The sequence below is a fragment of the Desmodus rotundus genome, chromosome 12 (assembly GCF_022682495.2).
Source record: "Desmodus rotundus isolate HL8 chromosome 12, HLdesRot8A.1, whole genome shotgun sequence".
Lineage (NCBI taxonomy): Eukaryota > Metazoa > Chordata > Mammalia > Chiroptera > Phyllostomidae > Desmodus > Desmodus rotundus.
In genome coordinates this window covers 86,940,174-86,967,325 of record NC_071398.1, presented here as the reverse complement: position 1 = coordinate 86,967,325, position 27,152 = coordinate 86,940,174, and the positions used below count along the sequence as shown (strand labels likewise).

The window sequence follows — 27,152 nt, the reverse complement described above, 5'->3', positions numbered from 1 at the left end:
ATACTTGGTGTAATCATTTATTTTAACATTTCTGTCTGCAATAGTCCTACGTGTCGTTACACAAAGGGCATGTCCAGCACCCCCTGTATCTAGTGTTGAGCACCAGCGCCGGCACGTGGAAGTGTAAGAGAGATGTTGCATTAAATGAATGACAATAGCTTATACCAGGATACAAATGACAACCTTAAGTGTAGAGGCATGAATAAATGAGTGAACTAAGAGTCTGGTCTTCTAAGTTTTTCCATATGTATGTATTTGGTACTTGGTTATACTGCTGTTTTCCACTATTAGACAAGTGGTGGGAGGCACTGGAAATTTAAGACAACTCTATGGGAGAAACACAGGAAATTGAAAACATTTTATGCATTAACTTACTTCTTCAGAAATTTTAGAGTAGACAACTATTTTTTTTGTGTGTATTACCTCAGTACTTGGAAAAACTTCTCTACCACTATTTGGGAATTGAAGGGTTACTTGTTACTGCTCAGTCTGGAAAACTCCAGAGGTAGAGCAGTCCCAGTTCTAGAACCACAGCAAGTCCGCTAGTTGTACAGCTCCCCGAGCACAGGCTGAAACCCCTGCTCTCCCAAAGAGGAGGCGTGAGGAAGGGTCACCTGAGGGAACTGTGAACTCATCACGCCACCGATGCAGAAGAAGACATCTGGGAGAACTGTCAGAGCTTTGGACCATTACAGTGCTAAAACAGGCTTTAGGCCAATAGCCCTTACTGAAGAGTCTGGGAAACAAGGACCTCTGAGGGAATGATGGTACAGTCACACAGCCGGCGGCTACAACCTGTGATAAGCGCATGCTGACGCCAGGTCCAGATCCGGAATTGTGTGCGTGCGCACCTGCATGTATGTAAATATCTAATTTGTGCAGATACTGAATTCTTATTTATCGTTAATCCCAGTTCACATAAATAAACAAGCCTATGGTGATGGCCGTGATGGTTTACCTTGAATGAGAAACCACCCCCACACTTACTATTGACCTCATAAGCTTGGGATGTTTCCAGTAGGTTTTCTCCAAAGCCAGGCTCAGCTGAATACTCTGATGAACTCCCAATTTTAGTACAAATGAAAATGTCACCTCCTCCCCTTACCAACTCTCGCTGAGACGTGGGTGGGCTCACTACACGTCCCACAGTGAGGTCAGAGCCGTGCGGCCCAGGCATGGCTGCTGTCGTCAGCTGGAGTGCAGGGCCTCTCATACATGAATCATATGTCCCCATCCTGCCACCTTTGTATAACTCGCTGATGTGTGTGCAGTTTTGAGGAAACTGATAGTTTTGTGGGGCCATATGTTCATAGTTACTTTCTTAGTAACAGAAATTGGTTAAGAAATGATAACTCTTCCAAAACATAGGGGAGGTTTCTCAAATTGACATTTCTAGAGTGCTTTCTTTCTGCATTCAATTGGTACCAATGGCTTTGCTGGCTGCAAATCAATAAAAACACGTATTTGATCATATATAAAACACATGCAAACTGATTTTAACATCATTTTCTTCCTCTGTGTGATTTTCAAATACTAGGAATTTTGAAGTTAGAATCTGTTTATATCCATTTGTAGATCTTACAGAAAAGTGCTGTGTTAGCCAAAAATGGTGTTTCCGTGCTAAGGATCCCTTTTTTAAATCTTAATTTTATTTTCATGATCAGATGATGTCATAATATTTTTTAAAGTTTATGCCAAATATCATTGAATTTGAATGATTTTTAAAATTAAATAATACAGAAAAATGTGGTAATAATGTTCTCTCAAGAAAAGTAGCTACAGCCCTGACTGGTGTGGCTCAGTGGCTTGGACATCTTCCTACAAACCAAAGGTCGCACATCAATGTTTCTCTCCTTCCCTTTCTCCCTCCCTTCCCCTCTCTCTAAAACATAAATAAATAAATATATTTTTTAAAAGAATACTTTCCCATTTTACATGTGTTCCATAATTTTAAGAACCAGTCTTTATCAATGAGCAGGGATTCATGTCAAGTTCTGTGTGAAGTACAGGAAGGCATCAGATGATGACAAAGGCTGCCTCAGTCTGACTGTGGAAGATGTTTGAAAAGCTTGGCCTAAAACATCTTACTCACCTGTGCATTATCAGCACTTAGCAAAGAATAAGAGCTTATTAAATATTTTACATTAATGTTAACATCGACTATGTACATACAAAAGAATAACTCACATGAGTCCACATACATCTGGATGTAGTCTAGAATAACTCAAATTTTACCCAAACACCGCAATGAGAGTGTTTATAAGAGGTTTGTAGAGAAGTTGGGAAGGAAAAATGCTCTCCCTAGTTGGAAAAAATAGCACACCAATTTGGGTTGATTTTCTAGAACACTGGGGTCTGCCTTGGCTGATGGGTGGGGGAGGTGGTTCCCGGCCTGCCGTGGGGCCCTACACACCCATCTGCCTGCTCTTTGTCAGGAGAGAGGCAATCAGGTCAATGCACCGCCCGAGTCTTTCTCTCTCTCTTGTTCAATAAGGTCCATGCAGTGATGATACTTGGTTTCATACCATGGTTATAGTTTTTGCTTGCTGAGCTTTCTCGTGTTTCCTCAACTAGTCTACTGTGGGGAACGTATGAGCTATTTGAATGGAATAATTCTAGTTGAAACAAATGGTTGAGAAAAGGGAATTGCTAGGACTGACTAGTATTCGGTCCCCTATACAGAGCTGAGCTTCACTCAGGTCACCTGACTTCAAATTGAGCTCCTGGGCCATGGGCGTTGTGCATGTGTCCGCGTTTGCGCAGTTATGTACACATTTCATAAAAATTAAAAACCAGTCAGCAGTGGTATTCACAGTCCATGAAGTCCCTGATTCAATTTATGGTTCCTTGTTTTTAGGGAAGATTCCTTCTACTTCATCGAGAGCAACCATGTCTCCTATGTTTGGAATTTGTATATTGTGTTTTCTCCACAAAATAACTTTGAACTTACTCTGATAGGTTTAAATAGCAAATTTGGAACAAATAGAAATGTCATTTTCTCCCCTATAAACACTTGGGTCTATATAATTCTAGATCGAAAAAAAATCCATGTATGTCCCACCCAAAATGCAGGAATGACTGACAGTCAGCGTGTTGTAGTGGCTAAGGGTTACCCTCAGCATTTTCGTGCCCCTAATGCAATGTGTGTCTGCATATAAATGTGTCTACATACATATAATAACATGACATATATATGATAATACTATACATATCATTTTATATGTGTGTGTACATATAAAACAACACATAAAACCTTTGTCTGTATCAGTATATGATTAAAGTGCTCAAAATTAAAGTCTGGGGAATGTTCAGGGGGAAATGGGATGTGAAAACAGATAACCCACCTTTTAATACTTCAATATTGTTGAAAATGAGAACATGTGTTTTTGAAATATATTTACATTTAAACTTTTTACTATTAGGCTTTTAATGTTATGACTTGGTACTGACACTAAATTAACCAGAACAGTAGAATAAACTCCCATGTACCCACCACCCAGTTCAACAATCACAAACTCATTGCCAATCTTGGGTCATCTATACTCCCATCCATCTCCCACCTCCTGTCTTACTGGGAAGCTAACCCCACATACAACATTTCCACTATAAATTTCTCAATATTTAATTCTAAATAGAGGAGAACTCTTTATTTTTATCATAAACACATGATCAATGATCACGTCTAAAACATTTCCTCACTAAGGAATTCCTCAGTGTTCAAAGGCCCTCAGAAATGGCTTCGCAGCTTTTTGATTTTGGAATTGTTTTCTTTGAATCAGCAGTGTTTTTCTCACACAGGGATGTCACAGGAGAGGTGGGACCTCCGAGCTGTGTTCAGGAACCGGCAGCAGGTAGAAGTAGATTGGGTCCACTGGCAAGGAAGGTGGCCAGTGGTGGGGAGGGTCTGGGGTCTCAGATATGGGCCAGGTTTGGACCAGAAAATGTTTCAGTTCTGCCTTTCCTAGTCCTGCATTGCCCTAGGCGGGTTTCCCCCTCCTTCCTGTGCTGCCAGGGCCAGGATGTCAGAGCACAGGCAGGAAGCACTGGGGCAGGTTCAAGACACAGCTCCCACCTGACCTGGTGTCACTTGAGCCCACAGCAATGAGTGCAGCTGCTCTGCCCAAACCCTGGAGTCCCCCCCACACACAGGCCCCGCCCCTCCCCCACTGTGGGCATCCAGTATAAGGCAGAGTGCCTGCCTCCAACAAGTGATAATTCAGAGGCTCTTTGCTTGCCTCTCCCACAAACTCACAAAACACTTCAGCTGGAGAAGCACAGCTGGCCAGCCTTCTGGCCCTCTGCATGGACTTAGTTTACTCATCAAGGCTTCTAATGGTCCCACAGCAGCAAAGAGGAGCTCAGAGGGCAAATTCTGAGAATGACAAGTAGGAGGGATAGCAGAGAAGGCAGAATTCATGGAAAACAGAAAAGGAATGTAAAACCAGAATAATAACTGCCCTTGAAGAGATGACAGAAGACACTGGAAACATGAAGAGAGACCAGGCAGTTTAGTTTAGAAAGAATGAGAAATACTGACAACGAATCCTTCCAGACAGAGAAAGATGACTTGGGCCTGGTATGCCTTAGAAGCAGAATCTGAAACTCAGACAAACACACAGACACAACCCCTCAGATCATCATGTCGTACACTTCAAGTATCTGAGAGTCTCTTCAGTCACACCTCCATAAAGATACACTTAAAGGTAAAAACACCTAAAGAGCCCCGTGGAACTTTAAGGAAAGGAAGCACCTAGTAAACATATGAGGTGGAAGATTAGATTGAGGAGAGCCCCCAGGAGGCCTCAGCAAAGGATAGGACAAATAATGGAAAGAAAAAGAAAAGCAACCTGGAGAATCAGGTAAGTGCCAGAAGAGTGAAAGAAACTGGAAGAGGCCAATCCCTCAAGTAATAATGACCATGAATTTCCCAAGGTCACACAGCTAGTCAGTGGCAAAGACAGGAGGTCAGCCCAGGCCATCTAACAGGAGTCTATAGCCTTAACTATTATTCGCTGACATAGATCTGCTCTGTCAGGTGTCAGTGTGGAGGGGAGAATTAAGTGAGGAACAGGGCCTAAGGTGGGGAAATGATAAAACAAGTAGAAAGAGGGGCAGGTCAGGAACTGGGGAAGACAGCGTGTTAAGAGTGGGGAAAAGTCTACATGTGTCCACTCAGTGTGAGTAAGGTCCTTTAGACAAACGTCAAACCCCCAAACACAGAAACCACCTCTAAAAATAGCAACCAAAACAGACAAATGACTTCATTTCTTTATTCCTCAATTTCCTCACCTGTCAATGGAGACTGTCACCCCTACCTCGTAGGGTTGTTATGAAGATTAAATAACATAATACTTGTAAAATTCGCAACACAGGAAAATAACAACATATGCGCACATAAAAAGTAAAGTATTTTATTGATTAAACATACAATAATATTTGCTGATGGTCTTCTATGCACCTGGCAGTAGAATATACTGGTGAACCACACAGACAAAAATCTCTACTGTGATGGAGCTTCGGGGGGTGGGGTCATATTGGGAGAGAGAGAGACAATAAACAAATAAACGTAAATAGATCATATAGCGTGAGGGAGAGTCAGTGTTACCACGGAAATTAGAGCAGGGTTGAGCCAAAGAGAATGGGGTATGAAAAGGTTCAGGACCCTCGGGAAAGGTCTCTCCAATCAGTGAAGTGAGTGAACAAGCCAGGAAGTGGAGCCCCTGGCAGAGACAACAGCACGTGCAAAGGTAGGTACCCAGGCAGAGAGTACTCAGCAAGTTCAAGGAATGGCAGGATGTCAGTCTGACAGGGGCAGGGTGACCCAGGGAAGACAGTTGCACGTCAGGTCAGAAAGATGAGATAGCCAGAGGGCTAGATCAATTGGGTCCTCCTGTGCTTCCGAACATTCAGTTTCTCTTTGCCCATTTGACATCTGTCCCACAAAATCGGAGGTGCCAATCACGGAGGGAAGCCCAGCATGCACCTTCTCACATTAGTAGACATTTTCTAGCCTCTAAGATGTAGTATGTCAGGAGATACCTCTGCCTCCTAGCTGAAGCAGAAGACCTTGAAATTGAGCTTCCTTGGCAATTTGCTTTTCCCTGCTGGCCACAGAAAGTCCCTTTGGAGCCTCAGCGGTCATTCCAATCCAGTCCTCTCATCGCCCGTGTGCAGGTCCATGGGAATTGCTCAGAAATGTTTGAAGTCCCAGAGCCATCACCCTCTCAGACCAGGGGAGGCATCCAGGAAGCAGCCTGGTCTTAGGGGAGGTTTGGATTTAGTGCTCTGGCCTTTCTCACACAGCCATGGCCATCCCCGAGGTGACCTTGCCTCACCCCTGCAGACTGCGATGTCCCTGTGCTTTACAAAGGCATCCCAAACAGTACCTGATCTGTCCCTCCCCCAGCAAGGGTTGCTCCTTGCCGCCGATCACAGCAGATTCCTTTCACGTCCCAGACTTCTCACGGGGCTGTTCTGGCTACGGCTGCCCCTGTCAGAATGAAATGCAGCCTGTTCTAGTTTTCACTTTCCTGTCATCTCTGAATTAGTGATCCGTTTGGAGGGCTGTATAATTTTTTTTTTAATCCTCACCTGAGGACACACTTACTGATTTTAGAGAGAGGGGAAAGGAGGGAGAGGGAAAGGGGAGAGAGTGTGAGGGAAAGTTGCCTCTTATATGTGTCCTGTCTGGGACCAAACCTGCAACCTAGGCATGTGCCCTCATGGGGAATCGAACCTGCGACCTTTCCGTGTATGGGACAATGCTCCAACCAGCTGAGCTGCACTGGTCAGTGCAGGCTGTACAATTTGTACCTCCGTAAATCTGGTAGTTCCATTTGCATTGGTATTAGTCAACAACTTCATCTAGCTGTTAACTGACATAAAAAAAAAAAAAAAAAAAAAAAAAAAAAGCCCAGAACTAAGGAGATCAGGGATAAACAATCTAATGAATGGCCACCTATGGAGCTTCATTTAAATGTGGTGTCTAGGACTCCTTGGACAGGAGTCAGAGGTCCATGAGGCTGGAAGCCAGTTTTCTCAGGCTGGATATCATTTCAGATACAATTTTAAAGATTTTGTGATTTTTTAAAAAAGATTTTATTTATTTATTTTTAAAGATGGGGAAAGGAGGAAGAAAGAGGGAGAGAAACTTTAATATGTGGTTGCCTCTCACACACCCCCTACTGGGGACTTGGTGGGCAACCCAGGCATGTTCCCTAACTGGGAATCAAACCAGTGATCCTTTGGTTCTCAGGCCGGCACTCAATCCACTGAACCACAGCAGCCAGGGCCAGTTTTAAGGTTTAATGCAGCTGCAGTTACTAGCAAACACAGGTCAGAAAGGCACATGCCTAGACCGGCTCCTTCATTCTGAACATTGTCATTATGATGGGTAAAGATGGATCCTCTAGCTCCAAAAGTGTTTCTTCTGAGGTTGCTGAAAAAGGACTGAAAAATGTACAAAGGTGGGCAAAATTGTTTAAATTAGCTGCCATCATTACCCACCTAAAAGATAAATCATAAGTATAGATACAAAATAATAATAAGACAAATAATATAATAAAAATACAATAACTAATAAATAATACAAAAGTAGCCCTTGCTAGTGTGGCTCAGTAGATTGAGGGCCTGTCTGCAAACTGAAAGGTCGCTGGTTCGATTCCCAGTCAGGGCACATGCCTGGGCTCCAGACCAGGTCCCCTGATGGGGGTGTGTGAGAGGCAACCAATCAATGTATCTCTCGCATCTTGGTGTTTCTCTCCCTCTCTTTCTCCCTCCCTTCCCCTCTCTCTAAAAATAAAATAAATAAAAAAATAAAATACAAAGGTAAACTCTGTTTCTTGTATTCACAACCACTTCTACCCACTCCTGCACATGAAGAAGAGGGGCATCTACTGACTCTTCACTCGGAAACGTCCCGGCGGACTTGACTCCCTGTAACAGTGTGCATAACCAGACTTTCTTATCTGCTGTGAACCACGATTTTAGATTCACTCAGAATTTCGCTGTCCAGCTATTCTTAGCAACCTGGCAGCTGTCCTCACTATCACGCTACAAAGCGGTCACAGGCAGCCATTGCGGAGACAGGACAGGGATGATTACAGCTACCATTCACCTGCCCGCAGGCAGCTCCGTGCAGGAGTCGATGGCTCCCTGGCCTGCCCTGGTGAGTTCTGGGGTTTGGTACCCTCCTTAGGGCTGGCCCAGGTGGGGACAGCCACGGGATGAAGAAAGTTTAGCTCAGCTCCTGGATGACAGATTCATAACTATTCTTAGAAATTACAGTATCTCTGACCTTTTGAGATTAATGTCGTGAACAGAAACGACTCGACGCTCCCAGAGAGGGTGACTTCAGCGCTAAATCAAAATCTCCCCTAAGACCCAGCTGCTTCTTGGATGCCTTCCCTGCGCTGAGGGGAGACTCAGCCTCACTTAACCTGAATTCTCTCCTGAAAAGGCTGACCTTCAGATGTATCCGTATGAGCACTTCAGCAATGAATGAATTTTGGAGGGACACAATGCAAGCCCTAACACTGGACACTGCCACAAGGATTACTTCCGATCACACACATGCAAGACCTAGCCTTGCTCCTGGGGCGGGGCAACTGCTCTCTGGCTATTGGTTCCCTTCCCTCTTCCCTGTGACACTCACCTCCGCAGGTCACCTTCTCCCCCACTCAAGAGAAACCACCTTTGCATAGAAGGTGTAGATGGTCACAGAGCGAATGGAGGGATTCCTGAGACTTCTCTTGGGTGAAAGATTTCTCCCCCGTCTTACTGGTGTGGTTTCAGATGCCCCTCTGGGCCACTCTCTGAGAATGGACTTCCCACCCAAAGAGCGAGGCTCAGCCACAGAGGCCTGGGCTTCTCCAAGACCTTAGATGGGCAACTCAAGCCATAGTCTTTCTCTTGGCAAAATCTGGATCTGAGATTCAGTGCCTGCTGAAGGACAGAAATCCAGTCTGCAGAGACACAATGAGGCTGGTGATAATATTAAAGGGCAGCATTGGGAGTTCAGAGCGTACCAGGTACCGTTCTAAGGCTTTGTCCCACACCGACTCATTATTACTGCAGCCCCACGAGGTAGCTATGTTCATCGTTCCCCCCTTTACAGGTGAGGAAATTCAGGTGTGAGAACTTTAGTTCTTTGCCCAGGGTCACGTGGCTATTGCACCTTGCTATGCGCACAGATGGAGGGTGATACCCCCAGCCAGCGGGAGGACGACAGAGTGTCCTCCCTCCTGGTTCTCTGGCCCTAGCCTTCTTTCTCGTGTTCTAGCATCCTGCCAATACATTCTTTTTTGGCTTGAACAGTTTGAAGTGGGGCCTGGCTCTTTGCAAACCAAAGAGGTTTGCATGCAGACGGCCGGTCCCGTCTATCAGACAGACCTGCTGCAACCAACATCACGTCACGTTCTGAGTTTAAGAGCATTGTACAAATGACTGTGGAGAGCGGGGTTTTTCTAATGATGCTATTCCATTACAAAGTTTCAAAGTGTTTAAATCAAAATGAGGAAGCCCTCCACGAGACGTTTCCGTAGTAGAAGCCCGCTTTTCTGGATAATAGGTGGTTTTCAGGAGTAAGGGGTGGGTAGAGGACATGGTGGCAACTGCATGTGTGTGTCCCCATCAAGCCAAAAAAAAAAAAGCTGGAAAGCAAGGTTAGTGCTGAGGGAGGGGCGAGAGTCAGCAGGCTGAGCCCGGTGAATGTGATTGGGAAGCTCCTATCTTGTGGACATGATTCACAGGGTGTTTGTTACCTAAGGTAAAATTAGCAGAGAATGGTCGTGAATATACTGAAAATGGCAAGATATTTAATAGTGCCTAGGTTTTATCTCTTTATGTCTTCCCAAAAGTACCAATAATGTGTGCGAATTACCCTTGATGGGGTTTCTTGATTAACGTATATTGCTGTGGTGTGGAATTTTTAACATTGCCCATTTTCGTTGGAAGAACTTGTGACCTGCCCGGAGTGAGGCCGCTCGTGTACCTGACTCTGACATCGTTGCCACGTGGTCAACTGCAGTCGCCCGAGGAGCTGGCACAGCGTCTCAGGAGAACAGATTCATCTCTCTCCGCCCAGCTTGAAAAAATACAACCCGAAACCCTCTGGCATTCTTTCCTGAAGGAAGTAATGAGGAAATCGTTCAGTTGGAACCTAGGTTGGCAGGTATGGATATGGGGGGGCCCTCTCTCCTTTGGCTCAGGTCAGGAAGTAGTCCCTTTGGAAGGCAGGGAGCCTTTTCCTGAGAGATAGAGAAAAAGGAAGAGAAATGCAGTGGAAAGGTCAAATGACCAGAAGGCTTGGTGGCCAGAGATAAGGGGCTTCAGGAATGAGAGTGGAGACATGAGAAAGACGATGAGATGGAGACAGTATGTGACAGGAAGGGATGCAGGTGTGGCTGGCCTCCAAGAGACTGGAGAGCGACCCCGAATGTGCCCTTTGCACTTTCATCTTAGCTATGCCTCCACAACGGGCTCCCATCATTTCGCCAATAGTTGAGAGTGGGGAGACTTCCTGGACTAGTCAACCTAGGGAAAGGCTGGGCTTCCCCAAACTGAACGTCCTCAATGTGCAACTAGGAGGGAGAAGGGCTGTCTTCTGTGTCAGAAACGGTCCTTCCCAAGCAGACACCATGGATTCTCTCTAAAGGGAGAACTCCTAGTAGCAGGGACCCCGAACTACACAACTCTGGGGATGCCATTCACACTGTAGACTAATTTGGCTGCTCAAGTAGTGTTGTGTACTGTGTGTGCACATGACTGTTCTCCAGAATCATACAGCTGTTAAAAAATCTCTATATAACAAGAACTTCATATTCCAGTCAATCTCTTACTTTTTTTTATTGATAAGAGGCTCTGCATACTACCATGACAGCCCTCTTCAGTTTGGTTGTTCTCAAACATTCTCTTCCTTTCTTTCTCTGTCACTTAATATTTTTTGTAGGTATTAATAATCTAGGCTTATTTTATTATATTTTTTGCTATAAGTCAGTGGTTCCGAATTAGAGGGGCCGGGCAAAGCAGAATTACTTGGGGAATGTTGTCAAAATATACCTGCCCAATAGATCAATGGGATAATGAATACGCAAATTGTGACGTGTATACACACCATGTGATTCCAGGTACATGAAGTTTGAGGACTAGCAAAAGCACTCTTTGGTGGCAGAAGCCAACCAGGAGAGGTGATACTTACTGAGACGTCACACCAGGGAACTTTCTGTGATGGTGGGCATTTATATCTTGATCTGGGAGGGCGATGTATCCATGTGAAAAAGTCATCAAGTTGCATGTTTAAGGTTTGTATTTTTAATTGAGTGTGAATGATGTCTCAATGCTGTCTCAAATAGAAATACGCACATATATGCACCCATCCAAGTCTCTGCCTTAGACCCAGGGAATGAGGTGAATAAGTTATGGGAGCAGGGAGTACAGAGATAATGTGTATTTTGAAAAACCTCCCACTTTCTTTCCCTCTATTACTGTCATCTGCCAAATATCCTTTTAGGAATTAGAACTAGATCGAGGATAAAAACAAAATAATAATAATTCTATATGAAAGTTCATGTACTTTTATGTATAATATACATATATATATGTATATATATATACATATATATAAATTGATCCCTAGAGATCATCAGTTTTCCTAAGAAAACGTACTTACTTTCCAGGTTGCTTTGATTGTTTTGTATTGCTCTCACGGATTCCAATGTTTTGAAGGTATAAAATTAATAAATTAATGTGAGGCATATATTAAGGTAGGAGGAACCATGGAGGTTTATAAAAATTGAAATCTTTCGGGGGATATTTTTACCGACAAGTTCTTAATATTACAACACTCTAAAGTAAACCTGTAGTAGTAATGTATTTGGGACCTGTCCCATTAACCAAGCTCCTGTTCACTCCCATGCACATTGAGGAGACTTGAACATGATGCAGACTTAGGAAATGGGCTTTTTTTCCCTTTGTAAAAGGAGCTTGGGACCAGCTTTTCGATGTTTACCCAGAGTAGGAAAGGTGAGCACGAAAGGGTTTTTTCACTTCCAGCTGGACTTCCTATTTCAATAATGTCCTTACTTGCACTTTGCTGATCTATTCTAAAGGAGGAGAAAGGGGGCTGGTCAGATATACTAAATGGGCTTTTAAAAAAACATTAAAGAAAAATTTTTAGAAGTAAAACTGTTTAAATTAAAAATGAGTCTATAGGGTTAGTGCTACATCTTACAGGTTTGTTTGTTTGTTTGTTTTCCATTGAACGCTCAGCAACATTGCCAACATTCACTTGGCTTCTGGAAGCAGTGTGAAAACAGCCCTCCCCGTAAGACATCCTGGCTTTACCCCCTAGCTTCCGCCCTGGGCATACCATCTGCCTGGTATGCATTCTTCCATGTTCAGGCCTGGGCAAGACCTCAGAGGTGAACTAATTCAACCCCACTGGGACCTCCATGTCACACTCCGGTGAACAAATAAATGCAGGCCTAAGCCCACGTGGCTTGCTCAGGGTCACAGAGCTGCTCAGAGGCAGAACCACAGTCCTGTCTCCAGGCAAGTCCTTTGCTCATTCTTCTACACCACGTTTGTTTTAGCGGCTGTGCTGGGAGTTTGCTATCCCAGGGATTTTAGAAAGACAATACATAAAGGCCACTCCTGTCCTCCGAGACCCCTAGAGGCTCCTTCCTATCTCAGGGAAAGAGCAGGAACTGGGATTTTACCTGGGGAACCTGCAAGGATTTCTGTATCTTTAATCTTAATCCTGTTTTATCCAAAAATTGAAGAGAGAAGTAGCTTTCTTTTTTGGGGAGGGAGGGGTCAGGCTAGGCTCCGTTATCCGATTTTACTGCTCTGTGACCCTTGGTGAGATCTGTAATTTCTTCTTGCCTTGCTTTCCTTATCCAGGAAATGGGGACAACACCAGAGTACAAAGTGCTTTCCATACTTCTTGGGCCTCAGAGGCGCTCCCTAGTTTTCTTTGGAAATCCAGCAAGTGCACATTGCAGCTGTCCAGCTATTTCTTTGAAAGTTTGAGAAAGTGATCTCACTTCCCTTGAACCTTCCCCTTCTATCCCTGTGGAGTCTCCTCTACTTGGGATCCTTTTGGAGATTCTCAAGTGCTCAGGGAGGTCAGTCACCACACATTTGCACATCATGGGTGGGAGAGGTGCTGCCTTTTGGTTTCCCATTCTCTTCTCCAAGAGGCCCAGATATTTGCTATGCATTGTGGGATACTGAAGTAATTGGGGACAGGATCTTCTGTGACGATGACTTCAAATACCCCCTGCAACCTAAGAAAGGTTGAAAAGACTGGGCTGGAGTCCTGGGGAGACAGCAGGTTCCTAAGGCATCTTTTTAGTTCTACAAAGCAGCACAGAAATGCAGGCAAACTCTTTCATTCTACAGCTGCCCAAGCCAAGACTTTCAAGCTGGAATCCTCCTCAGTCATCCAATCGGACAACAGCAGGACAAGGCCTAACACCCCGGGTCCCCCTCCTGGCTCCGCACTTTTTCCATCAAACCGGCTGCGGCTCACTAACTCCACCTCCGAAAGTGCTAAGGAAGTTCCCTCCCAGTGTCTGCCAGGGCCGGGTGGGGCGAGTTTGTGGCTTGGAAAGAACCGGGAAAACGACCTATTCCGACTCCCAGCACGAAGCCTGGAGAGGGGATGTGTGTGGGGTAGGGTGTGATGGGTGGATGAAGACACCAGGACCCCTACCCTGACGTTCTGGGTGTTCTGGAGAGAGAACTCTGAGCTTGGCTCTGGGTGAAGCCACTTTATTATCTCCTGGTCTATTTTCACTGTGCAGCGTCTGCACGGGGGCGTCCTGCTTCGAGAATTCCCCACTATAGGACGGACTGTGCTAGCTCCAGGACGCAGAGGGCAAATTGCTGCCACTGCCCAGCCTCTGCTGTTTTCGGAGGTCTCGGTGGGATTTGTCCGTCTTCCCACTTTCCGCCCCCGCCAGGAGCGTCACGAAGTTGGGGTGGCTGTAGTCGCTTTTCCTTCGCCACTCCTGCGATCTTTACTCTCGGGAGTTTAATCCCGTCCTCCCTCCTCAGCCCCCACTTTCTTAAACGTTGTCCAAACCTGCCACGTTAAAAGTGCGCGACTTCTCCCAGGCCTGCAGAAGGAGCTCCTGCAGCCCGGCATTCCTCGGATTCCAGCGCTGTGACGTCCCCCGGGACCGCACGCCTCTAGCTCCCGAGCTCCGGGTCCACGTTTCCGCGCTCCCCGCGCGCGCTCTCGGCCGCATTCCTCCCGCCCTCGGACGCGCGCCCCGAGCTCCCTCCGCCTCCCGGCCCCCAGTGCAGCGGAGCCGGGCCCGGGGGTGGGGGAACCGCGGCCGCCGGCGCCTGCTCCGTCCCCTCCCACTCGCACGGCCCCTTCCTCCCTCCTCTCCCGGCTGCTCGCGTTTCCTGCCGCTCGGGCTCTCCTGGCCCTTAAAAGTTCTACCCAACTTTTCCTCCCCGAGCGGGTGCTGCAGGAGCAGGCAGGGGGCAGGTTGCTGCGCTCCTGCCTACTCAGCTGCCTACCCTACGGGCTAAGGTCCTCGGGGAGCCGCAGACACACAGTGACCGCTGGCGGTCCTTCTCCTCCGACTTCAGCCATCCTCCCCGGCCTCCTGGCCTCGTCCCCTTCGGACGGGACAGCCCTGGGGTTAGGTGGCCCTTCTTTACTCCTGCTCTGTGCGCCCCTGCGTCGACTCTTGCTCCCGGATCGCGGCGGAACCCTCCCTCCCCTTTCGCCTCCTCCGGCTCGTTCCCTTCGCCCCTCCTCCGCCAGCCACTGGAATCAATTCCTTGGGGAATCGGGGCTCCGCCGCGGCGGCGGAGAGACAGCCAGCCTTTCCGCGTGGGACTCCAGTGCTCCAACGGGGCCATGTAAGCAGGTAAGCGCCGTCTGGGGCGGGGGAGTCGGGCCGTAGGTTGGGGACCTCCTGGGTGCGCCGGGCGCCCTGCGGATGACTTGGGCAAAGGCTGGCAAAGCCAACTTGGGATCGGTGGCGGCTCCGGACGCGGACGGGGCAGCTCGGGTACGAGGTGTCCGGGCCGCTGGAATTTACCGCGGGGTTGGGAGCCGCCCTCTGAGAGGCGCACAGCTGGTCTGGGGAGTTAGGTGGAAGGTGAGAGGTGTCTGCGTTGCTTGTGGTTGAACCCACACCCTCGCCCCCTCCTCCTTATTCCCTTCTGCTTTTTGGGCTTGAGAGAGGGCCTCGGAAAGGCATCTGGGGATACTCAGGGGCTGGGGACAGGAGGAAGAAAGGCAACGGCATTGCTGCCGCTCCAGCGGGATGGGAACGCGGCTCCCCACCCTCTTCTGCCCCGCAGAGGGACAAGATCTCGGGAGGGAGAGGAGTTTTTATGCCTTCTTACTAGGCCCCAGACGTGCCTCCAAGCTCCTGGGCTTCTTGGCCCCTACTTGGGTGGTCAGGCTGGCTCAAAACTTGTGGCCACGCAATTTCAGGATAGGTCTCCATTTCAAAGTTTGTAACTTCCATGTATTAACAACTTCTGAGGGTGGTGTTAATACACTCCCTCCCCGTTCTCACTGGCATGACTCCTTAGTCTGGATTTTGAATACTTGTCATGGGGCTCCCACCTTCTTGAAGGAGCAGAGAGGTACTCTAACACTACCTCCATTTCCCTGTCCCTTCTGTTCCTGTCACTCCCACCCACAATTTAAGGAGATTGTGCTGTTTTCAGGAACTGGCTGGTGAGGAATCTCCAGACTGCAGGCTGCATATGTGGTTCCAGGGTTTCCAGCAATGTGCTAATTTAATGTGTGTTAGTTCACTCATTCATTCAACAAACCTAGCATTAAACTTCTCCTGTAGACTAGGAACGAGGGATAAAGGATGCTATAAGCAGATCTCAGGCTGCAGCTTTGTGGAGGAAAGGAAAAGTTCTTCAGAGTCCAATGGGGAATTGCCGTGTTGTGAGAAGTGCAATGGAAAGCTTGGTCCTGCAGGCGAGGGGGTGAAGTGTGCACCCAAGTCACCTGGAGGACACAGGGAGTGGAAAGAGCTAATGCAAAGTGAGAGTCACCCGGAAAACATGTACCAAGTGGTCAAACCTGTGTGGAGTCCTGAGTGGGATTCATGGGCAGTGTTGTGGGGGGAGCCTTTAAAGAAAAAGTATGTCAGAAACTAAAGTGGAAGCATGTTACCCACCATGGCAAGCAAGGCTCTTCCAGGGGAGCACTGGCTCTCCTCCTGGTCCCACCTCAGAGGTGATGCTGTTTCTACTGTGCTATGAGCAGCAGTTGTGCCACCACCTAAATGGTAGTTGGCACTGATTGGCCCATGCCGGGTTTCCTCAGACAGTGCCGACCCCCTTTTCCAGAGCAGCTTGACTGCCATAGGTTATCGGTAATGGTGCCGCATCACAGACTCTTGTGTGTAAGGTACCTATCTTTTGGTGATGGCGTGAAAAGTTTGTGCCATAGCAACGATAGCCTTGATGCCTGGGAGCTCAGCAGCATGGTGGTCTTTCCCCCAGTCTGAATGGATGACCACGCTGAGCAGGATGAGTTCATGCAATTGCCTCTGTATTTGTGAGACTATGACCTGCTTTTAAAAGTCATCATGGCTGCAGCACAGTGGTAAGGACTCCATTTCCTTGCTCTGAGACTTTATGAAACTGAGTCTCTCCTGTCTGGTTGTTGTGTATCCTGATGGTCCAGGACTCAGCTGATCCTCCCGAGAAAAGCTCCTTCTGGTGCAGCAGCATTCTCTGCATGGTTTGCCTTTCAAGGGTGCCTTTCCACTGAGCTGGAGTGGCGTTGTAGTATTATTCATAGTGGCTGAGTCCTGGCCGAGGTGGCAGAGGGCCAGCTTTCAGTGACCTCAGGCCAGTACATCGGAGTGGGAAGAGCACACTGACTTCCTACAGTCTAGGGTGTTTATCCAAGCCCCTCCCCAAACACCTTCTCTTCTCTCAAGAACGGCCCCTTGCTGGGAGCTTGCCTAAAGCTCTAGGACCTGCATGAGAGAAATGGCTGGAGAAAAGCTTTCTTGCTAATCGCTGTTACCTTCCCAGCTTCTACCACTGGCTCACACACATGGGCACTAGAACACTTCATTGTCCGGATTTGAGCATTCTGTGTCGCGTGGCCAGCTGCAATGGAAAGAACAGTTGAGGTTATTTTAATGTGGAAGAAATGAAAGAATTCATTGAACAATCAGATTTTTTTTTAGGAGAGTTCTTACTTGCCCTGAATGGATGGGACAGGGGTCAAGAGCTATGATGATTTTTCCCCCAGCACTTTCCAGCCTTATTAAGGACTTACTTTTTTTGCTCATAAAATGGGGAGCAAACATAAGCCCTTTGATTGCACATTGTAGCCTACCTGGGTTTCATATTTTCATCCTTTTTCTTGTTCTAGCCAGCATTTGAACTTCTTTGCGTGGTCTCCAAGCGCTGTGTATCTGTTGAACTCACACTCAGCCTCAGAACAGTAAGAGATAAGGCGGGGAAAAGAGATGCGGGGAAAAGAGATACGAGGAAATACTTAATCAGCCAATTAAATTATTGCTGCTTGCACTGATTAAAAAAAGAACAAGGGAAAACAAACAAGTTTTGGTAAAAAGGAAGTTAAGGTTAGTGTCTAAAATAAGACTCTGATTCCCCCTCATGACTTGATTTACCCTTCCCTTGTCTGAGCCCCATGGAGGGCTTAGTGAGTGTCCCAAGGGTGGGTGTGGCCAGTTTTGCAGCTTTCTGGGCTCTCCGTGCGCTGGAGCAGGGAGCCAGGGGTAGGAATTCAAAACAGAGCTAGGTTGGCATTCCAGCTCTGCCCTCTTTTAGCTGTGTGATGTTGGACGGGCTTTGCTGCCCTTCAGAATCTCAAATTCAGCCTCAGTCTCTCTTCGTCTACATGATGGGGCTCTCAGTTTCCGACTTGGCAGAATATTTGTGGGGGATTCGGTGCAACGCTCCGTGTGCCCCTCCTCACAGTGCCTCGCCCCGAGCAGGTAGGTGTTGGGTCAAGGATGGCTATTTATATGTTCAAGGCGTTCTATGTGGCCGTGAATGTGGTCTTTGTGTCATTTTCCCCCGGCAGCCTGAATTCATATGTGTGCCAACATACACATAAAGCTTTGTCTTTAACTTTTTTTTTTTTTTTTTTTTTTTGTCTATTGGCTCAGAGCAAACGTGTTGGCTGGCAGCTGCCATGTGGCCCCTCCTGTAGGAGGGGGGTGACAGTTGCAAGACTTGGCAGTAGGGAAGCTTGAGGAAGGAAAGCCACTTAGAGAAGGGCTGAGAAAAGGGTCCTTTCCCCTGTGTACTACTTACTATATCAAGGGGCCCGGTATTTCTGATGTTGAAATCCAGTTAAATCCAGAATGGTCGAATGAATCTGCCCGCCTTTGGCAAGAAGGCACAAGCTTCACCAGCGAATGTCTTTGCAACCTGATTTCCTTCTTTGAAGCCCAAATGTGGAGTCAACTTCAACACCTCTGCTGGAATGCCAGCCTCGGTCAGTGCGCTTTAATGTTGCCTTTCATCTGAGAAGCCTAAACTACTTGACAAACATCAGCTCCTTGATCTTCATATCACCCTCCCGGGAGGAGGGAATGTTAGAAGAAAGAACAACTCAGAAAACATCAGTGGGGCAGGTGTGTGGTATGTGTTCCTGAAGCCGAGTGCCCGGAACTGGTTACCCTGCGTGTAGTTTGCACGCAGGCCAGCAGGTCAGTGGGAGAAAGCCTAGGGAGATGTAGATCCGGCTGGGAGTTTTGCGATGGGAAGGGAGAGGAAACCCACGTTGCCCGGACCGGCCATGCCTTTGCCATACACTGTATGCATGCTGATTATGAAAATAAATAATCTCCGACTTATTTATAATTCTGAATGAGAGGATATGATGCAATACTTGTGGATAAGAATTACAGTGGCTGAAGATAAAAGGTAATGGCGACTAGAAGTACCTTTTTGCGGCATAAGGGTGGTTGTGCGTCTCAGTTGGATTATAAATGGCGCATTAACATTGTTTTAATTTCCTTTCCCTTTTTCCTGTTGGCTCTATATTCCTTGGCTTGGTTTTGTCTTGCTCTCCCGTCATGCTTTTGTTTGACTTGCTTCATGGTCCTTGCTATCAGAAAAAACATATTGTGGCCATTCTTAGATCAATCTTCTGTATAAAATTTGATCCGTGGCTGATTTAGCTTAGTTCCTTAGGGGACTCAATTAGGCTTATAATTGCCTTGACCCAGAGGCCGAGTGCATATCCTGTAACCCCATAAAATGCTTGATGTTGGTCAACAGGGAGGTGACGGGAGAAAATGAGAGAGGGGTCGACTGGTGCTATAACATCCTCTCAGAAGCAGAGCATCCTCCTCACACTTGGGATGATTGAGACTTTTAGTAGTGAAGTAACTGTATCCCCAAAATAGGAAGCTTTGCTGGGTGTACCACTCACTGACTTGATCTGGTTTGCCTCCCAAGTTTTTAGCTCCCAGGGAAAAATCACTCATGGTCAACAATTAGCAAAAGTTCCTAATGCTTATTTTTGCATGAGACCTATCTTTCACTAAAATTTTTACTTAATTTCCTAAAGCCTTTGGAAATCTGTCTTCTGGGATTTCTTTCTTTCTTTCACACCCATGCCCCCCAAGGAATTGGGGCATTAGCTACGGCCACAGAGCTAAAGTGCTGCTGATCTTAAGGTCACCTGGAGGGCTGGTTACCACCCAGGGTGCTGTTCCCCATGCCGGGCCCTGCTTCTGATGCAGTAGGTCCAGGGTGGGGCTGAGCTTTTGGAACTTGGTGATGCTAATACTGTGGGTCCTTGACCAACTGTACTTTGAGAATCCTGGAGCTAAGGATTCTTGTTTTGATCCTTCCACCCCTGTCCTCAGGCTTGGTGCGGTTGTCACTGAAGTTTTTCACTGCATTGGTTTGACTCCTTCTGTTCCTGGTTGCTTAGAGCTCTGGAGAGGCTGGAGTCACTTAATGGCCACTTATCCCTACCCAGGCGTGCGGAGGGCCGGAATTAGATGTTTCCTTTTTAGTGGAACTGCTTGGCTGTCATCTCCAGTCCAGAGCCCTCTGCTTGGTTCCAGACAGTTTGGTTTAGCTGGTACTTCCATCCCTCTGGATATCCAATTTACATGCCAAACTCTACCTGTCTGCAATTGAATTCACGAGTTTCTTGCCACAGACTCTGCTGCTTCTGCACCGGTCAGTGATACTGCCCTCTATTGAATGATCTGCTGAAGCCAGGGCCGTGGGCTTCTCTGCATGTCAGTCTTTGCACCTGCAGTCTCTTCCCTCCAACACCAGGAGCAAACCCTTCGATCCTTTGAGTTTTTGTCTCTACAATACCTTCAGTTTACGCCGGGCCCTCCATCCCCACTGCCTCTTGGGATGGTCCAAGGGTTTAAAGGCCATGTTTTCATACGTTCTTCATCTACATTTTCCAGTAGTTTTTAAAAAACACAAATCTTTTTTTTATATTATTTACATGCTTCTTTTGCTTCTTATTACTTGTATGACAAGGCTTCCTTACCCCTGACTACCTTCCCATTCTCATCTGCTTCCCTCTCTCCCCTGCCCCCCCCCCCCCCCCCCCCCCCCCGCCCTAACACTTACAGGTGTTTAATTCCCCTCTCCTTTGTTACATGCATTCCAGCCCAGGGTGCCTGCTCCCCCTTGCTGCCCAATCAGCTGAGGGGCCACCTTCTCTGACACCCTTCCCACCGCCAGTTAGCATTCCTTTCTTTGTAGTCCCGTAGCACTTTGCACTTACCTATCTTGGTAAGTTTTCTCTTGCCATATACGTTTGCCTCCCTGTCTCCTTCACTATGTTAGAAGCCTCAGAAGCGTCTCCCTAACGCATTCATGTTTCACTTGGTTCAGAATCAGAATCTCCACCCTGTATGGATGGAGGTTGGTTCCAGGAGCCATGTCTTCAGGTTCTTGGCGCTGACTCTATTCCAGTGTGCCCAGCACTTTAGATGACTTTATCAAATCTTCCAACAACCCTGCGGAGTAGGTACTATTGTTGTCGCTAAATGGAGTTGGTTTTTTTTAATGAGGTGTTTATAAATCCATGAATGAATGTGTTTCTGAAATGCTGCCCTGAGGGTCTAGAGCCCAGCCTGGTTTGGAATTTCTTATTGATTCTCTGATTGGATGTTCAGTGCCCTTGTGAAAATTACATCATGTTAATGACTATCTGTGCGTTTTAAAAATTAAACAGAGTTTGTTGCTATTTGCAATACACATCTTATTCATTCGAGGAGGAGATGAATTACATCCCTAAGCTGACACTCTAGTTGTTTTGCTTTGCTTGGATACTTTTAAAGATGTGATAATTGCTGCCCTGATTTTTCAAACCTAGGAAACCCTGCAGCTCAAGGGAGAGTAGCTATCACAGATGAGTTAATAAGTAGGGACATGCAGTAAGTAGGGTTGAGGCATGAAACCAAATTGTTTTTGCAGGTTTAGTTATATGAGAATATGTTTAATTTCCTGTCTCTGCATTATTTTATACCGTATATGAAAGGGGAAAATGCTGAAATACTCAGTGTTCAACCTCTTCTAAATGAGGGAGAGGGAGGCCCTCCATGACACTATGCAGACTTGCCGGTGTGCCCTTCTCCATCTAGGACTCGTAAGCAGCACTAATACCGATGATGTTATCAACAAATCGCAAGATGGGCTTTCTCCACTTTTTTAGTTCTCAAGTAAAAGGGATTAAGTCAGATTTCCTGGTCATGAAAGTGAATTTGGTATGAATTACGTGTGTACATTATACCCACTTCAGCTTGATAAGTAAGATTCTCCACAAATAATCCCCAGGCGGTCCTCTGATTTCTTCAGGTGGATGCCCCGCTATTCCCCCGGTTTCTGCCAAGCCGCAGCTGTTTCCCGAACAGGTCCAGCGATTTCCCTCCTATGTGGACGCTCCTGCCTTGCCCAGCGATCCCAGCACTCAGCATTGCCCAGCAAAGTGTCCCTGGAAGCCCACTGTAAATGCCACTTCTCTGGGTGCCTTGACTGACCTCGCTCCCTGGTCAGGCCCTTCTGCCACTTGCTCTTGGCATTTTCCCCTTTGTGCTCTGTGACCCAGTTAATGTGGCTCATGCCCCTTATGAGCCTGTCAGCCACCCAGGAACTGCCACCTGCCTCACTCCTGTCCCTATCTCTCCCACGGCCCCACAGACTGTCACTTCTCTGCTGCTGGTCACCTGTAACTGTTCACTCAGGTCTGTCTCCTCCTTGCCCTGGAATGCGCTCCGAGGCTGAGGCTGCCTCTTCTCCCTGTATTGCGACAGTCCTTCCGTGAAGACAGCTATCTCAACATCTTTTTGCCACCTGCCCCACTGCTGTCTCTTGTCCCGTGGCCGCCAGTGTGGAGACCAGACCACCCCTGCACTACGGGCTCGATTTAAACAGGCTGATATTTTCACTCTCCTGCTTGGAATCTTTCTCGCCACTTTACATTGTTTAGAGATAACCTATGTCTGTAGTAAAAGGTATAAGGAAATGTCAGAAGGATAAAACACCAGATACAGGGAGTGGGGTGTGGAGCAGGGGAGGATGGAGAGGGGGTATTTTATTTCCGAAGCTGGGTGGTGGGGGCATGCCTGTTTACTGTACTCTCCCATAGGTCTGTCATAGGTCAAAAATGTTTGATTTTAATTTTTTAATCCTCACCTGAGGACATTTTTCCATTTCTTTTAAAGAGAGAGGAAGGGAGAGAGAGAAACATAGATGCCAGAGAGAAGCATCAATCAGCTGCCTCCTATAGGTGCCTAGTCTGGGGATAGAACCCGCAACCCAGGCATGTGCCTTGACTGGGAATCGAACCTGCAACCTTTTGGTTATGGGACGACACTCCCACCAACTGAGCCACACCAGCTCAAAAATATTTAACTTTAGAAACACACCACAGACTCCCCACAGACTCCCCAGCAGAGCATTCAAGGCTGCCTGCCTAGCTCTTGTTCCCACCGAACCTGACTTCTAGCCTTGGCTGGCCTCTCTTGGCTCTCTGCTGCTCTTCTCCAAACATTTCTCACGGTTGAAACCTGTGGTTTTGACTCATGCTGTTACTGTTCCTTTTCCCTTGAATTCCTTTTCACGTCTGGTCACATAATAATCTCCTCTTCTGTTCTTTAACGTCTAGTATGATTTTTATGTGTTCTTAGATGTTTGGTCTGATGGCCCCTTTTTCATTAGGCAGAGCTCATCGTCACCTGATCTGTCTTTGTACTGAAGTTTACCTGCCTTACCGTGATGCACTCCACACTGTGTTATTGCTGTTTGTTCATCTCTCTCCCCAAAGGTGTAAGCTCTTTGCGGGCGTCTTTTGTGTTTTCTTTACCTTCGGGTTCTTGGCACAGGCTGCCCAGTAGATTCAGTAAGTGAGGACTTGTTGAGCAGTAGATGTGAGATTAATGCTTTTAATGGAAGTAGTATTTTCAAAGGTGTGTCCAAAAGCACTTTAAAGCAAATTGTAGGGAATATCTCTTGGGTTCAGTGTCTGAAATGTAGAGTGTACGTTGAATAGGTTTACATGTGGATTTCCTAGTTCAAACCCAGGATTTGTTTTAGAAATTCTCCTGCTTTTCCCGTTGACCTTATATGGCGGTGGTAATGGTTGGGGTCTGGGGTGTATTTTGTTTCTCAGCCCCTCTCCCCGACCCCCATCGCCATGGAGTGTGTCAATGGTTTCTGCGGTGGTGTCTCCGGCTGTGTGTGAGTCTAGGCATGCAAGGAGACCTGGGCTGTGAAGTGGTACCACTTGTTGTAAGGGCGACTCCTGCCGTCCACACCGCCTGCTCTGGGATGGAGGAGTGGCACGTCCCTTTAGATGAGAGGCAGCAGAGTTTATTTTTGTGGCAGACGTGTCCCACGACAGAGCTGTAATGACCGTAATGAAGGAGGATTATGCTGTATTAGGTTTATGAAGGGTGTGCTACTCTGTGTTACCACGGTCAGTGGTGACAGCTCAAGCCAGCAATTAGGTTTCATTAAAGACTCCAGCAGGCAATTAGCATTCGCTTCTGCCAATGAAATCCGATGATCTATATTAAGCATATTCTTTTTCATTATGCATTTTGTAAAATGTGCTTTCAATGATGAAGGCACACGTTTTTTTTTAGACATCCACAAGTCTCTATCTTTTGAAAAATGGGGCTGTCATAACCCCTCTGTTTAAACCTGTAGGTTATACTCACTCACATTTTGGGTGATTGTGCTATTTAAAAATCTGTACATTTTTAAAAGATCATATAAATTCTTTTATTCAACGGTAGAAAATTTGTTACGGAATATCATATAATTATGAGATTTACGAAGGGGAAAAAACTGTGACTGATGTGAAAAGAATGCAAACTCCAAAATGATGAAATGACACCTACCAGTCTTAATTATATTCTTTAGAAAATTATTGTTTACTTAAGAGTCATCTAAAAATAAAGGCTGGAAAGGATGGTTTGTGCTGTGTTTCTGCTGAGCAGCTGTTTTGGTTGTTTTCAAAATGAGGCTTATTTCCCAAGTTCCATGTTAGGTACAAGTGTGTATCTGGTGTCCCTTCACCCTTACGAATACGTTTAGGTATTTCAGCTTTCCCTGTGGATGTGAAATGATAGTTACATTTAGTCATTTAAAGAAACACCCTCCCTCCTTCCTTTTTCGTATGCCAGTCCTTTCTCCTCCCTTCTTTCCCCCTCCTTTCTCCCTCCTTCCCTCCCTCTTTTTCTTTATAATAACTTGACTTCATTTGGAGGATTCTGATAGGTGAGTCCTCCTGAATACATAGGTACTGTATATGTCTCCACAATTGATGTTGGGGTGGTTGGTGCATTGCACGCTAGGCCAGGCCAGGCAGCCAGTGCGAAGGACGACTACTTCCGTGGGATAACTAGGTCTGTCTCATTATTTGATCCTTGATTTGCATTATTATTTCCTTCATTTGTAGACTGATAAAATGGTAATGGTAATAATGACCGAGCATAGCAGTTGGAAATTGGTGTATGTGAGCATATTAAAGACTTCAAGGAATCTTGTAGGAAAACAAAGCATGTCAAAGTGGAATTCATTTTAGTAAGGACCTACTTTTTTTTTAATTTGATTTTACGGAACACATATAATCTCTAGAGACATTAATATCGTGTAGAATACTTTCTAGAAAAAAGCTTGGTTTAGAAGGTTCCTGTAATAGAGACTTTAAACATTTAAAGTGTTCATTAGCATACCAGACTAACTTTTAAAAAAAAAAATTAATTGGACTTTTGGGAGGGGCAGCACAGAACAAAAGCAAGTTTAAAATATCTGGAATTTATTCACAAAACCAATTTACAGAGAACGTTTTAGGGACAGTAAACACTTAGTCTAACTTCATGTATTTATAATACAGTGAAGACTAACATTCAGATTAAATATGAGGCACTATAGGAACTTCATCCTTCCAAGAAAGATCCAGGTATATTCACTAGCCCGTCTTATGGGGGGCCAGAGGCTGTGGTTAATCTATACGTGACTGAAAAATCTTGGTTCTCCAAATTCTGGCAATCGGCCCTCCTCCGCCCTTACTTACAATACTGCCAAGAAAGCAGGCAGGCCAAGGAGGTATAAATCACTGAGGGCTTAGAAATGCCACTGCAATTATTTTATTAATAGCTGCCACTGTTTAAGTCGTTTTGTGTAACTGGGCATTTAACAAAGGCATCGTGACTGCAACATGAACATTTTTTCTCCAGCCTCTGTATTTCCCCAAGCTCATTTGCTCCGTATTTCCTTCATCAATTTTCCCCACTCCCATTTCTGACCTTTTACAAAGCACTGCTTCCTGTCTGGAAACCTCTTTTCCTCTACAACCTTTATACTCAGAGCAATCTTAGGAAAGACATGTTATTTTTATCTATAGTTCTATCCTTGAGGAATATAAATATTAAAGGGGTTATTTGCTCAAGTCTCGCAGGTAGTAGTAAGTGGAGGAAGTGGGATTGGAGCCCGTTTTCTCTGAGCCCACAGCTCAAGTTCTTACCCATGACATTCAGCCCAGAAGTCTACCCAGACCGGGAACATCTGTTCTTTTGCCTGTTCTTTTTCTTTTGCCTTTCCTTTCATCCAACCCTATCAGTTTGTTTGATAAGTGCATTTGGGTGGTTTTGAAGCTGGGCTGTGTTTCTGTGGTCATAATCTTTAGGAGACTAAGCTAATAAGGTCCCTACTGGCCACGTGACCATTTGGCATTTGCAATGTGACCACTTTGAGTGGAGACACGTTGTGTCAAATACACCCCAGACTTTGCAGACGCAGTGCAAAAAAAAAGAATGTGAAATATCTCATTGTGATTTTTAAAATTGATCACATGTTGAAATAATATTTTGGATATAGCCAGTTAAATGAAATTTATTTTTAAAATTAATTTCTTCTGTTTTGCTTTTTGAATGTGAGTCCTGGAAGAATTAATATTGCCAGTGTGGCTTGCATTTGCGGCCCGCATTATATATTGTTTGGACAGCACTCGTAAAGATGGCTGTAAAACCGTCCCTGAGAGCTCTAGTCTCTGAGCGATGCCTCACAGGACGGGGGGAACAGGAGTAGAGGGAGAAATGGGAAATTGTTTTGGGTGATGGTAAGAAGCAAGCTTGATGATGACGTCTGAGATGACCAGCGAAGAGAGACTGAGAGTAGCTGGCGTGTATTAACTACTTACCGTGTGCTGTAGGCCGTCAGGCACTTTAAGTGGATTATCTTTTCGATCCTTACAGCAGCCCTGAGAAGTAAGCACTCTTGTAGGCTTGTTTTATGGATGAGAAAATGAGGGCTTAGAAAGGCTGAGGCAGGCACAAGGCCCTACAACCAGCAGATACTGGTTTGGTCTGTAGCACCTTTGGCATGCAAATCCCAGGCCGTGCAGGAGCTGGGAGTCTGTATAGGCGTGGATTCGAGCCTGCGCCTCGGGAACTGTTCTGTATCACTGCCTCTCGGAGGGGAGAAGGAGAACAGTACCTGAGCAGAGCAGTAGTAGTCCTTTGTCCTCTCTGCGTCTGTGAAGGGCATGCATTCTTGTCCCCTGCACTGGCAGTTGTCAGCTTTGAATTAGGGAATATAGTACAATAACTGGTGTTCCTAACAAGGATCGCAAGTTACTAAAAATGATTAAATTGCAATTACACAGATGATGTGTTGCA

General features: G+C 46.2%; 1 protein-coding gene across 1 annotated transcript in view; it reads left to right on the top strand.

The window, feature by feature from the left end:
• The first annotated feature begins 14,280 nt into the window (after positions 1-14,280).
• The window catches only part of PTPN14 (protein tyrosine phosphatase non-receptor type 14), a 154,803-nt gene continuing 141,931 nt past the window's right edge, over positions 14,281-27,152 (top strand). The window contains exon 1 of the mRNA XM_053914400.2: positions 14,281-14,888. The gene's annotated coding sequence lies outside the window, so the exon portion shown is untranslated. The remainder of the gene's footprint in view (positions 14,889-27,152) is intronic.